The sequence below is a fragment of the Gopherus evgoodei genome, chromosome 6 (assembly GCF_007399415.2).
Source record: "Gopherus evgoodei ecotype Sinaloan lineage chromosome 6, rGopEvg1_v1.p, whole genome shotgun sequence".
NCBI lineage: Eukaryota > Metazoa > Chordata > Testudines > Testudinidae > Gopherus > Gopherus evgoodei.
The window spans coordinates 79,681,339-79,694,486 of NC_044327.1; the positions used below are offsets into that span (position 1 = coordinate 79,681,339).

A 13,148-nucleotide genomic window follows, 5' to 3' on the forward strand; every position below is an offset into this window, starting at 1 on the left:
ATTTAAGTACTTCACATAATTTTTCAAGTGGAAGCTGCATACCTAGGTATACAACTGCTACTGCCGCTGTACCTATGTTGACAACTTTTTAAAACTCTGAGATAGGCATATTAATGTAAATTACCTCTTTCTATTTCATTCTGTAAAAGCCATCTCGGGTGGCGAAGGATGGGAGTGGGGGATAGGGGGTGGAGAAAGAAGAAGAAGAGAAGAAAAGTAAAGGATGCATATAAATAATGAATACCCTTACCATAATCCAATAAGAACAAGACTGCCAAATTCTCCAAAAGTCATCTCCGGGAGGAGGAAGGAAGGAAAAAGAAGAAGAAGAAGAAAGTAAAGGGTGCATATAAATGATGAATACCCTTACCATAATCCAATAAGAACAAGACTGCCAAATTTAGAATGCTTAAAAATCTAATGGCTTTCCATGTATATTAGCTACCATTTTAAAAGTCGTTGGTTCCTAGATTCTCAAAGCATAAGTGTTATGAACAGTTTGACATCCAGTCTCTCAACACTACATGCTTTCTAATTTTGGGAGTGAGATTAATACCTCCTATTTGAGAACTTTTAGCCGTCTAATATTTCTTTGGATAAAAAAGCACAATGAGTTAGTGAAAAGAAAGGCAATCAACTTTAATACTTAACACAGTTTAATAGTCTGAATTGAAATATATGTGTGCTGTATTTCCATTAAAAAAGTTTCCTTCCAGCCACAATTAATAGAACAAAAACTTGTCTTGTTCTGAGATTATTCTTGGAAATGTAATTTTAACATCTATGTAAAAGAGGAAACTTCTTTGCCATATGAAAGCAATTTCATTTTTTCCTCAAAGGAGTGATTTTTGGATGAAATGACTGATTTTGATATTTTCCATTTGAACTTGCAGCATATGGGGGGACAGTAATTCTGTGTTCTTTTGCCAGCGCTGACAAAGGTCTGGTTGTCAGTGATACCTTTTACAGCTAAATTTACTCTAGAGTGACAGGAGCAGGTGCACCTAGGCCTGCCAGACACTTGTGCACAGGGATCACGCATCTTACAGGTCAACAACTAAAAGGGAAAAAGCTTCTGTCTTCATAGTAGAGGGTGAGTGAGGCAAACACAACCCAAACTGGGGGGTTTCTCTTCAAAGCCAGCTGGTCTGGCTTTATTCTACAGGAATTTTTTTACCTGTCAGTTTGGTCAACGAAGCCCTCAGCAGGTGCTGACGGGTACAACTTCCTGGAGAAGCAGAAGAAGGGCACTGGTGAGTTTTAATAGACAAAACATTGAAAAAATAATTTAAGTCTTTAAAGCTGATCTGCTCTCTACAAAGAGCTAATACCTGTCCTCCAGAATCATAGCTCAGACTTTCAAACTTTTAAAACTGAAAATAGATAAGCTCTGTAGCATGCTTCACACTCTGTTTCATGTGGTATTTTATTGTAATTTCTTTGTTCAGGAAAGGTTTCTTGAAAGTGAAAGATTTAGTTGATTCCTTTTAAACTGTTTCTTTCAAATCTGAATGCAAAAAACCTTTAGGATTACATACAGAACTACTTAGGAACACTCTCAGCCAGCAAACATGGCTGTTCATACTCTTATCTCTAAATGCAAATTGTTTCTTAACAAATCATTACCCTTTTGATTTCTAATGAGATAGGATTTTTTTGTTTGTAGAAGTCTCTCTGTATTAGTAGTTTAATTTGACATTCAAATACATTAAAAACTCCATATGAACACCATGATGGGTTAATAAAAAGAGAGTGAATTAAAAAAACTTGAAATAATTTTTAAAAATAGTTTACACTCAAAGGGTAACCATATGAAACAGTTGTTGATTTCATTGGAGTAAGAAGTCAGATCATGAAACAAAGACTTTGTGGAAGTATTTTCTTTGCACGGTGCTTTTTAAATTTACAGTTTGTTTGCGCAATGTTTAGATTTATGACACCACAAACTGAATGTATGTGTGAGGCGATGGGGAAGGAGACTAGGAGGAAAGGGGATAGACTAGGGATATTTTTCGACGACAATAAGATTTTAATTAATGTGAAAACATGGGGGAAATGAGTCCACATGTTAAAACATTTTGTAAATGTTTTTATTATGAATTTCTATTTCAAGAACTCATCCTTTTAACTTTGCTTCACAGCAATTCTTACAAACTGTTGTATTAAATGGAAAACATTTATTTTAAGAAGTAAGCAAACAGAAAACTTGAAGATGATTATACATGGTGAACATACGAAACCATTTAAACAACCAAATTCCATATTCACAAGTCACATGCACATAAAAGGCACAAAAGTAAAACAAAAGTACGGGAGCATGCTTAAATAAACAGTTATATAACTTCTACATTGGAGATTACTGTGAAAATATGAATGATTTATCAGGGCTGGGGAGCTAAAGCTGGGATGGAACACTAAAATTTAAAGATTCCACATTAGTGTATCAAAGCCTGATCCTGAACTGTTAAACTCCATGAGAGTTTTGATCCAAATGGAGCTGGATCAGGCCCTTAATCTTTGTCTGTCTTGTTCACTTTGGATCACAAGAAGGGTACAGCACAGCCAATGCAACTTTATGGACCATGCTGTGTTAAAAACAATTAATTTTTATTATGACAAGAATATTCTGTGGTTTGTGAGATGGACACAGAAGGGCTGTAGAATGTATGATACTTGTCTAAAAATAATTAGTAACACCATAAATGCAAATAATATTTTTTTCAAATCAATATTAATTTGAAACAACTTATGAGAAGCAAAAGAAATTTTTGCTGAATACCAAAGTCCTGGGGCTTCCTCTGAAATAAGAATAAATCTGTAGAGCATTGCTTTTTCATATACCATATTTTTAAAATACAGAAATCTCACTATCAAATGTCTTATACAGCCATTAAATCCCAGTACTGTTATATTCATTACATATATTTATCTTTTTATAATTCAATTCCTAGAATAAATCTGAAATAAGTACATATCACACTAGCTAAGTACTGTGCACAACCTTTGATTTAAAACTTATTTTGATAGGCTATCATTTCCTCAGCACTGCACTGTATTGATCCTAGAGCCCTGGTAACAGCAATTAATGTGACTAAATCCTAGATAATTTCATTAGACTCATAACATAGTTTAATAGAGTTGGTCTGTTCCTCAATTCATTTCAAAAAATCTTTTAATTAGGCCCTTTTGTTAAATACAACTTCACTAGAGAACAGTTCGCTTTTTGGAATGATGATTAGGCTGTACATAATGCAAAGTAGAGATTTCAGATTAGATACAATTCATACAATGAAATTCAGGATAATTAATTATCCTTTTTTGGTCACTGTGCTTGTAATTTATCCAATCAACAAATGTAAACACAGTTACAATACTAAATGAAATTCTGAAATATTTCTATTAAATGTAATTTGGTGATTAAATGCTAAATGATAAAAATCCTGTTCTCATTAAAGTCAATAAAAGTTTTTCTATTGTCTTCAAAGGAACAGAATCAGGCCATGCCATCTGGAATATTGAATACATTCATTTATTACTGTCCCAACTATTTATTAACAACTAAGAAACCAACACTCACCTCAACCTGAGTTATTTACTTCGTAAAATATTGTTGCTTATTCTGCAGCTATTTTTTAAAATCTTTCTACAAACTAGTTCAGCTTTCAACCATATGTTTGTCTTTTCTAATAAATCCGAAACTTTAGTGTCAGGGAGACAATTATATTAGTTATTCCATAGTGCGTGTAAATATAAATGTGTTCTAACCACAAAGCTTTGGCAAAAAGTACAACAGAGCTTTTCAAATCAGAGTTGAATGGTATTTTGTGCCTTGTTCTCCTCTCATTTGAATGAATATAAATCAGAAGTTCACTGAAGTTAATGGAATTATAGTGGTCTAAAACTGGTGCAAGTGAAAACAGAATAAAACCCAGTAGCTTTATATTTTGTCTAATTGGCTTTTTTATTAACGAACATGTAACTTATCCACATGTAAAATGTCAATGATTTCTGAAATAATTACATTTACAAAACATTTTTTCTTTATATAGTGAAAAAATACCTTCTTAGCCCCCTATTAAAATATTTTCTATGTAAACTTGCAGAGCCCAATCTTCCAGTTTTTTCTTAATAAAAATTCCCACTGAGTTAATAGGACACTGGACCAAATCCTGCTCCTCTACTTAAAGCTGTAATAAAAGAGCTTTACCCATGGGGATATGGATGTTAAACGGTGGTGGAGTATGGAATTCTCCTGCCTGTCAGTCTGTTGGCTCCGCACAGAGCAGCTGCTTAGTTTGGGTGCTTCTACTCCAGGACTACAGTAGTGGCTATGGACTAATGTACAACTGAAGACACACTGACCATGCCCCTACTCTCCCCTGACCTGCCCACAATTTCCTGATGCAATCCCATCACAAAGGTGCCACAGTGTTTGGCTCCACTGTGCACAATGGGACACTAAAGTCCCCTGGGTGACCTCTCTGCTGCCTGCCCCATCCCCTGAGCTGAAATACAGCATTTCTGTTGTTCACTGTGTCTTCTTTTCCTATATATATAGTGCAAAATGCAATCCTTGTATACTAATATTCATTCCTAGAGAAGTGGCTAGCATGACAAGACTAATATCAAAATTCCATTTATGATAAGACAAACAACAGAAACTTTTAGCAAAGAAAACATCTTCTAAAAAGTGCAATGTGCTCAATGTTTAAATCTGAAAGCAGCAGATTCTAAACTCAAGTTCAATATATACAGCTTGGAAAGGATAAGTGCATATATTCAAAGGTGAGTATACAGTTGCAGTTCACTGGAATCACCCTAAATAACTTTACAGATTGAATAAAATAGTCAATGGCCATTTTGTTCAGGCAAACATAGATACAATCTTTCTCTATTTATACATTTACACGGTGTGCATATTGTGCAGTTGATATCTGAAGCTGACCCCAGCATTAATATTGTTGATATATTGTACTGTATGACAGCATCTGCCAATGAAAAACAATAAAATTCCACCAAGATGTCTAACAACTGATAAACAACAGGTTCAACAAAACAAACCTTTATAAATCTTTGCTCTCTCAAAAACTCAGTTCTTTCCCTCATTAGTTCTTCTCTTTAAGTCCTTATTGACTGAAGAAAAAAGGCATTAAAGAATATGAAAATCATAAAAATGTGTAGCTTTATTACGTCTGCACTATTTGTTCTTTCTGCTTGATTCTATCAAGTGATGGCAGAACATTGTAATACTCAATATCCACATCCATCGGCAACTCTTTCTCTAATAGCCATATACTTGTCCCAATTTGAAATCATTAGAGAAAATATTACCCATAGATGTTATATCCTTGAGAAAGGTCTAGTACAGGGGTAGGCAATCTATGCCACGTGTGCCCAAGGCAGCACACGAGCTGATTTTCAGTGGCACTCACACTGCCCAGGTCCTGGCCACCGGTCCGGAGGGCTCTGCATTTTAATTTAATTTTAAGTGAAGCTTCTTAAACATTTTAAAAACTTTATTTACTTTACATACAACAATAGTTTAGTTATATATTATAGACTTATAGAAAGAGAGCTTCTAAAAACGTTAAAATGTATTACTGGCACGTGAAACCTTAAATGAGAGTGAATAAATGAAGACTTGGCACACCACTTCGGAAAGGTTGCTGACCCTGGTCTAGTATCATGCAATACTAAAAATCAAGAAAGAATCCACAAGCCATAGCAAAAGCCTTGAGTATTAAAATAATCAACCAACCAGCCTTCGGTCCTTCAAGTCTTCAGGAGGTTCCTGAATCTTTTGAAAGTTTGTAGTAGTATCAGGTCTGATCCTGCAGTCTCACTCAGTCGAAACTTGTGTTCAGTTCAATGGGGAATTTTGCCTGAGTAAGGACTGCAATAGTATGTCCATCACTAATTCAATTTTTATTATATGTCCTTTGCATTCTATCTCAACCAGTTAATTATTTGGAACTCTACCCCTACACTTTTGGTAACATTTTAGGGCCCAGTCCTGTGGTCCACATACATGCATAACTCTCACCAAAGTCAGTGGTTGTTTTGTAATCTTTGCTGTGGAACACATGCAAGTTATAATAGGTGTGCATCCTGCTTAAGTCAAAGAGCCTCTCCCTACCTCTAGTGTGGCAACGACAAAAGAGCTCCCAAACCCTCACCTTTGTGAAGAGAAAACCTGGTCCTTAACCAAAACCCCTTTAATCCAGAAATACTCCTCACAGATCCCTTCACCGAGTTAGGGTCCCTTCTCAATCTACCTTCAACCCAAACATGAATATCCAGCACCCAATCGGTCCTCTCCATACAACCACAGCCACCAAATCATACAGCTTCCTTCTACTTCAGTCGCTGTTCTCCATTCCTCACTCTTCCATCCCACTCATGGCTAAGAAGGTCAACCATTTCTCGCTCAGCCCTTTGAAGTTGGCTAGTTAGGGAGAGGGGAATCCCAGAGAGTGAGGCATAAAACTCATCCAGAGCTCATACTGTTTGGAGAATCATGGTAAGTTTGAAGTTCATAATGAAACCCAAACTTTTGGGGCCAGCTCTTTAGCTGATGTAACTCAGTATAGCTCCATCAAAGTCAGTGGTGCTACACTGAGTTACACAAGATAAGAATCTGACCTGTGATGATGATGATTATTATTATTATTATTTTATAGTAGCCAAAAGGCTTCTAGATGTTTCACACAAGAAACAGAAAAACATGGCCCCTGCCCCACAGAGCTTCTAACCTACATTTTAGAGGAGACACAAGTTTGGGTGATTAATAGAGACAGAGGCAAGGAGGGAAAGTCTTACAGCGGTAATCATGTTGTTGTTACTCGGTTTGGGAATGTATACATCTTGGTTGTTTTGTAGAGATTTGGGTTTTTTAATAATATAATGAAGATAAAGATAAAAGTTAGTGAATAGTAACTCACTTCTTGTGGTCATGGTGGAAGAAGTGAATTTTTAGGAAGAGTTTAAATGTGGTGAGGGTAATGTCTTTGTGGACCAGTTAATCTAACAACTTTCAATTTATATTTAAAGGATTCATTTAAGATAAAGAACTTGAATCAAAGCCTTTTGTCACATCTTCCTCACTTAAAACACAATTTCAACTGTCTTCTTTATCAAAAGCTAAATTTCTGAGGATTTCTATCATACTTAGAGAACCGGCTTAGTTTTCTTTGATTGGCTTATATAGATATTCACAAAGTTGTATCTCAGACATTTCTGAAGGTCATATGTCATCTGCCTGACTTTGTGTTTCCTTATGAAAGATTTTCAGACATGGCAAGATGTAGGCCAAAACTGCTATGTGGAACCCTGAATCTCTTCAAATTTCAGATAAGTCTGTCTAGAATTTCCAGATCCAAATTCACTCCAAGTTTCGGCTTGAAGCTGGATCCAAAATTTGAAGAGGCCTATTTTCAAATTCCAGTTTTGATGCAACCAGATTCTCACAGGACAACTTGTTCCCATGAGATTTCCACTATCTGAGATGGAAAATATCTTCCATGACTATCTGATCTCATGATATTCCCACCACTACGGATCTCATGAGCACAAATTGTGAATTTTGCAACCAAAGAACTGAATCTGTTTTTGCCATAGCTTATACAACAGCCATAGTCCAACTTCAGGTGCAAAAAATTTACCTAAACCTATATCCAAACACAATCTCTTCTGCCTCTCTTTCCTTGTAATCTCAATAAGTACAACCTTTAAAAAGGCCTCCACAGAAGAGTTATAATGAATGCCAGCACAGCAGAGGCTTCATGAACGTTATAACATATGTTAGCATAAGTAGCATGAGCACAACATCTGAAAGTTGTGAAGTTGAATGTTGTGCTTATAAGCATTACTGGCTCCTACTAACATATCCAACGGAGTTTTCAACTTTCAGAAGCCCTCTATAAAAAGACTAAGGAAATGGTAGTGCTTGGAGGCTAGATCCACAAAGGGGACTAAGACTCAACATTATAGCACCTACATTTAGTTGCCACATCACCCAATGGAATCCTAAGCCATGGGTTAGATATCCAGGCTCCCTATACAAAGCATGGGGAGAGTTAGGAGCCTAAGAAAGGGATTCAGAAAACCCAGCACATTAAGTAGGGAGCCATACAATCTAGCCAGTAAGAGGAGAGGGATGGGGCCTAAACTTTCAAAGGGAGTTAGATGCTTAAGCCAGGTCAGCCCTTTCTCAAGAGAAAGGAGGATGGTGGTTGTTCTCTTTTCTCCAATAGCCCAGTGGTAAGAGTACTCTAACCCATGGGCTACTGGGTAAAAGGGCATCACCACCACCTCCTCCATTGTTTTGTGCAGGATTTGATCCTATAAGTGTGCTCTCAGGCAGCCTCTGAGCACCTCTACCAGATTAGGCCCTGCCAACAAGATAGGTAAGGGAACACCTAGTTTGTGAATCCCACTGGGGCTTATGCATCATCTGGGCAATACGTGTCTTAAGCATCTTTGCACATGCCCACTGGCAGAATGTCAGACATCTAGAGGCCCTCTCACACCTGTTCAGTTCCTCCGTACCCTGTGTATACACTCAGAATATATGCAAGACACCACATTATACACCCTGTTGATAACCTGGTGAGCATACACCCTTCTAAAATAGCATTTCATTTATTCTAAATTTGATTCAAGCAAGTGGTGAGCAAATTGCAACAGATGCAAAGGGTCAGAGAAACATCCAAAAGTCTGGATGCTTATCTAAAGCGTATCCTGAAGTTTGGTCTGGAAAACTCATGAGAACTGGGTTCCTCACAAAACCTCTGGTATTTCCTTTCTAGCTAGAAATACATCAGCAGCATCCTTTCTTGTGATACTTGGAATTTGAATTTGTAGCCAAAGCCAGGAAATATAATGGCCTTCAGAAATGGGGGAATAAGTTAGCCAAGGTTTTCTCACCTTAAAAAAAATTCCATTTCTGTTTGAAATTCTGTTTGAGTTATGGCTAAGATCTACCCAAAACAATCCCCTGCATTTCTTGGCCCTCAGAAATTTCATGGACCTCATTGTCTCCAAAGTTGTGGAAGCTGCTCCTATCTGTAGTAGCTACAGAATGCTTCATTAGCAGGACCAGCGCTAGTGTTTTTAATGCCCTGGGCTCATGGCCATTTCGCCGCCCCACGCGCTGGTCCCACGGCTCCGGTGGAGCTGCCGCAGCCATGCCTGTGGGAGGTCCACCGGAGCCGCGGGAGCAGTGGACCGTCTGCAGGAATGTCTGCGGCAGCTCCACTGGAGCCGAGGGACCAGGAGACCCTCCGCAGGCACGACTGCGGCAGGTCCACCGGAGCCGCCTGCCGTCCCCCCCCGGCAAAATGCCACCCCCCAATAATCCTGATGCCCTAGGCGATTGCCTAGGCCGCCTAAATGGAAGCGATGGCCCTGTTCATTAGGCATTTTCTGACCACTTCAGGCTACCTACTTCCCTAGTGTATCACCAGAAATGGCGATGAAGTGCTCGGAGTATCAAGGTATTAACAAGGAGACGCTACCAGTTGGCTTTTCACCAAAAAATTCTTGAGTGTGAAGACAGTCAAGACATGGCCAACAACTCCATTTCAGGAAAAGAGAAGAGATACGTAGCCTGCCGAATAATCAAACTTTCCCAAAAAGAAATGGAGATCAAGGAGAAGGAAAAGGAAGATGGATGCTTCTGCCTCCTACGCTGTAGCCAATTGCACAGGCTACAGGAACCAAATGTGAAAAGTCATGTGGATCTGGAGCAGGATGATGTGGAGGGCAAGTTATCTTATATGAGAGTTCCTCCCCCTGTCAGCTGTGCAGCTTACTTCACAAGAGGCTGTTCTGCTGTTTAGCTCTCTTTGAGCCTTCTGCAGCAAACTGAACTTTCTCCTGGAGAGGCCAACCTGCTGTGAAGAAACCCTGTCCTTCTGGACTTGGCATGATCCAGAAAGCTAGTTATTCTCTGCTGGGTCAGGCCTACAGGTTATGAAAGACACTGAAAAATAAATATGACAATCATTTATAAGACAGACATTCTGCAAATAGGCTCTAAGCTATCTTCACACTCCCTGTATTCTGGGACAGTCAGAAGTCTAGCTGGCCTAGAGCAGCCTCACTGCTCTAGTTTGTGCTATTTTTATGGCCCAGAGAAAGCAGAAATAGCAAGAGCACAGCACACACCTGCCACATCCCTCTGACCTCTTGCCAACATCCTTGCCCGTACGCTCCTTCCAGTCCCCAACATGCCAGAGCAGAAATTTTATGCCAGATATATGACACCTTCCAATGGAAGTATTCTCCAGGGGCTGTCTCTGAGAGCTCTCCACCCCCGCATGCTATGCAGGGGTCAGATCACAACAGAGAACAGGGCTGCCTCCTTTTGTTAGTTAAAAAAACAGAACACAATAGCATGAGTTAAGGTCTGAATCTCCTGCCTCTTGTTAATTTGTAAAATGAAGCAAATTATTTACAGGGAGAACATAATGTATGTAGGTGGGTTGCTGCTGTTTTTTTTAATCTATTTATAAAATGCACTACTTACTTGAGAGACTGAAATTGTTGATTACTACACTACATATATTTTGTTAAAACTCTTGTTATTTAATAATAAATTCATTGTATTTCTGATGTTCACTTATCCAGGTAGATTTTAGCAGTCATGAAATTGACAGACAGATTACAGTGTATCATGGATTTATTCCACGCCAAATTTTTTGCTTTAAAAAATTGAATTATTTTTGGATTATATGAACACAAAAATAATCAGACTGGTGAATAATTTTATTACTAATTCAAATGAAAAAATCAGCTTTTAAAAAAATATTTTGAAATGTATAGACCTTGTCCTGAGACATTAGTGATGTGTAAACAAATTGATTTCAAGTTTCTATTCTAGGCCTAGTTTTAACCTGCTTCTTTATCTTTTCTAAAGAAAATCTGTGCAACCAGAAATTTAATGAATTTATACTTTTATGTCACAGGAGATTTTTGGGTGGTAATTTAAGATTAACTACAGAACCTGTCTGAGTTATGTTTCTGATGCAAAACTAGCAGATGTTTGCTTAAAGATTTTTGTTTAAAGCCTAGGAACTTTAAAACTGTTCATATGTTTCTCCTCCATAGAAAATTAGCACAGAGGCACAGATGTACATTTTTGGAGTCCATAAATCTTAAAGAATTATTTAGTGATTTTAGGTTATATTTTGCCCTAAATTACTCCCACGCAAATTCAGTGACTTCAGTGGTTGCCCCCTTTCTAAAAACAGACATAATAAACATTATGATGGGTGCAAAGAATAATGTGGATATTTAAATACACTAGGGAGAAAAAGGGTCTGGTACAGGATATGGGATCCCAGTGCTGGGAGAGCAGGGTTGGATGATCTTTGATGTAGGTATTATAAAAGTCTGAGCTGCCATTTTAGAGCCTGATCTAAAACCCACTGAAGTCAATGTAAAGACTTATTTGAATGGTCTTTGAATCAGGTCCATGAGCCCAACAAAAGTCCATGAAGATTTTGTATGGATGGTACATCAGCTCTGCAGCTTTCACAAATGATAATTCATACAATGGCCCCAATTCAGCAAGGTATTAAAACACATGCCCCATTGAAGTCAGTGGGACTATACACATGATTAAAATAAGGAAATTAAGTGTCTTTCTGAACTGGGTCCATAGACAAAAAAAATTTCTAACATTACACCTATAAAGATCAAGACTCAGGGGGGGAGTTTACAAATTCTTCCAAGATCACAACAGGTTTAAAAGCTGTCCTGATCTCTGGTTTGTAAACTCCATTAGTGGAACCATCCCTAGGATAGGAATCTTCAGAACAAAATATTAGAATCAAATACTATTTCACATTGCTTTTTACATTTTATGATGATTTTAGCAAAGTCTAGGCTCTTTTGTCAAAAGAAAACATTTATCTACAAAAGCAGCAAAGAATCCTGTGGCACCTTATAGACTAACAGACGTTTTGGAGCATGAGCTTTCGTGGGCGAATACCCACTTCGTCAGATGCATATAGTGGAAATTTCCAGGGGCAGCTATATGTATGCAGGCAAGCTAGAGCTAATGAGGTAGTTCAATCAGGGAGGATGAGGCCCTGTTCTAGCAGTTGAGGTGTGAAAACCAAGGGAGGAGAAACTGGTTTTGTAATTGGCAAGCCATTCACAGTCTTTGTTTAATCCTGTTCTCCTCCCATCCAGGGAGGTTGAAGTGTTCTCCTCCCTGGCCACACTATAGCAGACCTTAAGGTGGCCATCCTGCAGCAAAAAAACTTCAGGACCAGACTTCAAAGAGAAACTGCTGAGCTTCAGTTCATCTGCAAATTTGACACCATCAGCTCAGGATTAAACAAAGACTGTGCATGGCTTGCCAATTACAAAACCAGTTTCTCCTCCCTTGGTTTTCACACCTCAACTGCTAGAACAGGCCCTCATCCTCCCTGATTGAACTACCTCATTAGCTCTAGCTTGCCTGCATATATATACCTGCCCCTGGAAATTTCCACTACATGCATCTGACGAAGTGGGTATTCACCCACGAAAGCTCATGCTCCAAAACGTCTGTTAGTCTATAAGGTGCCACAGGATTCTTTGTTGCTTTTACAGATCCAGACTAACACAGCTACCCCTCTGATATTTATCTATAAATGTTTTCACATTTCACTGGTTTATTTATAAATACTCTTTGTGGGAAAAAAGAACCTTAAGGAAATTCCCAGACCCCCCTCCCAGAAAAAAAAAGGGTTAGGAAATATTTAAAGGAGGACAGCATCAACTTGGAGATCAGGTTCAGAACATTTTCTGATATAACAATGTAACACCTATAAATGAAAGAAGTTAGCAAAAAAATCCTTCTTTTTTCAGTTTGTTCACTTTGTTTGTTTGATGGCACTTTGTGTATAGACATTTTCATTGTTTTGCCTGTACAGTCAGTTAGTTGATATCTTCCTTATTGCAAAGACCCTTGAAAACATCCATAAGGGAGCAGCACAACCCATGTATGGTGGAGGGAAGGAATTTTGAAAGTCTGGAAAAAAAGAGATACACCACAAACAACCCTACCATTGCTCCCTCTCTCTATCCCAGAGGTGGGCTACCTTTCCGAAGTGATGTGCCGTGTCTTTATTTATTCACTCTAATTTAAAGTTTCG

The 13,148-nt window shown here is 38.2% G+C and overlaps 1 protein-coding gene across 16 annotated transcripts in view; it reads left to right on the forward strand.

Annotated features, from left to right (window-relative positions):
- Nucleotides 1-1,082: 1,082 nt before the first annotated feature.
- Nucleotides 1,083-13,148, forward strand: part of MEF2C (myocyte enhancer factor 2C) — a 157,103-nt gene continuing 145,037 nt past the window's right edge. For all 16 annotated transcript variants that reach the window (XM_030567804.1, XM_030567808.1, XM_030567807.1 and 13 more), the window contains exon 1: nt 1,083-1,253. The gene's annotated coding sequence lies outside the window, so the exon portion shown is untranslated. The remainder of the gene's footprint in view (nt 1,254-13,148) is intronic.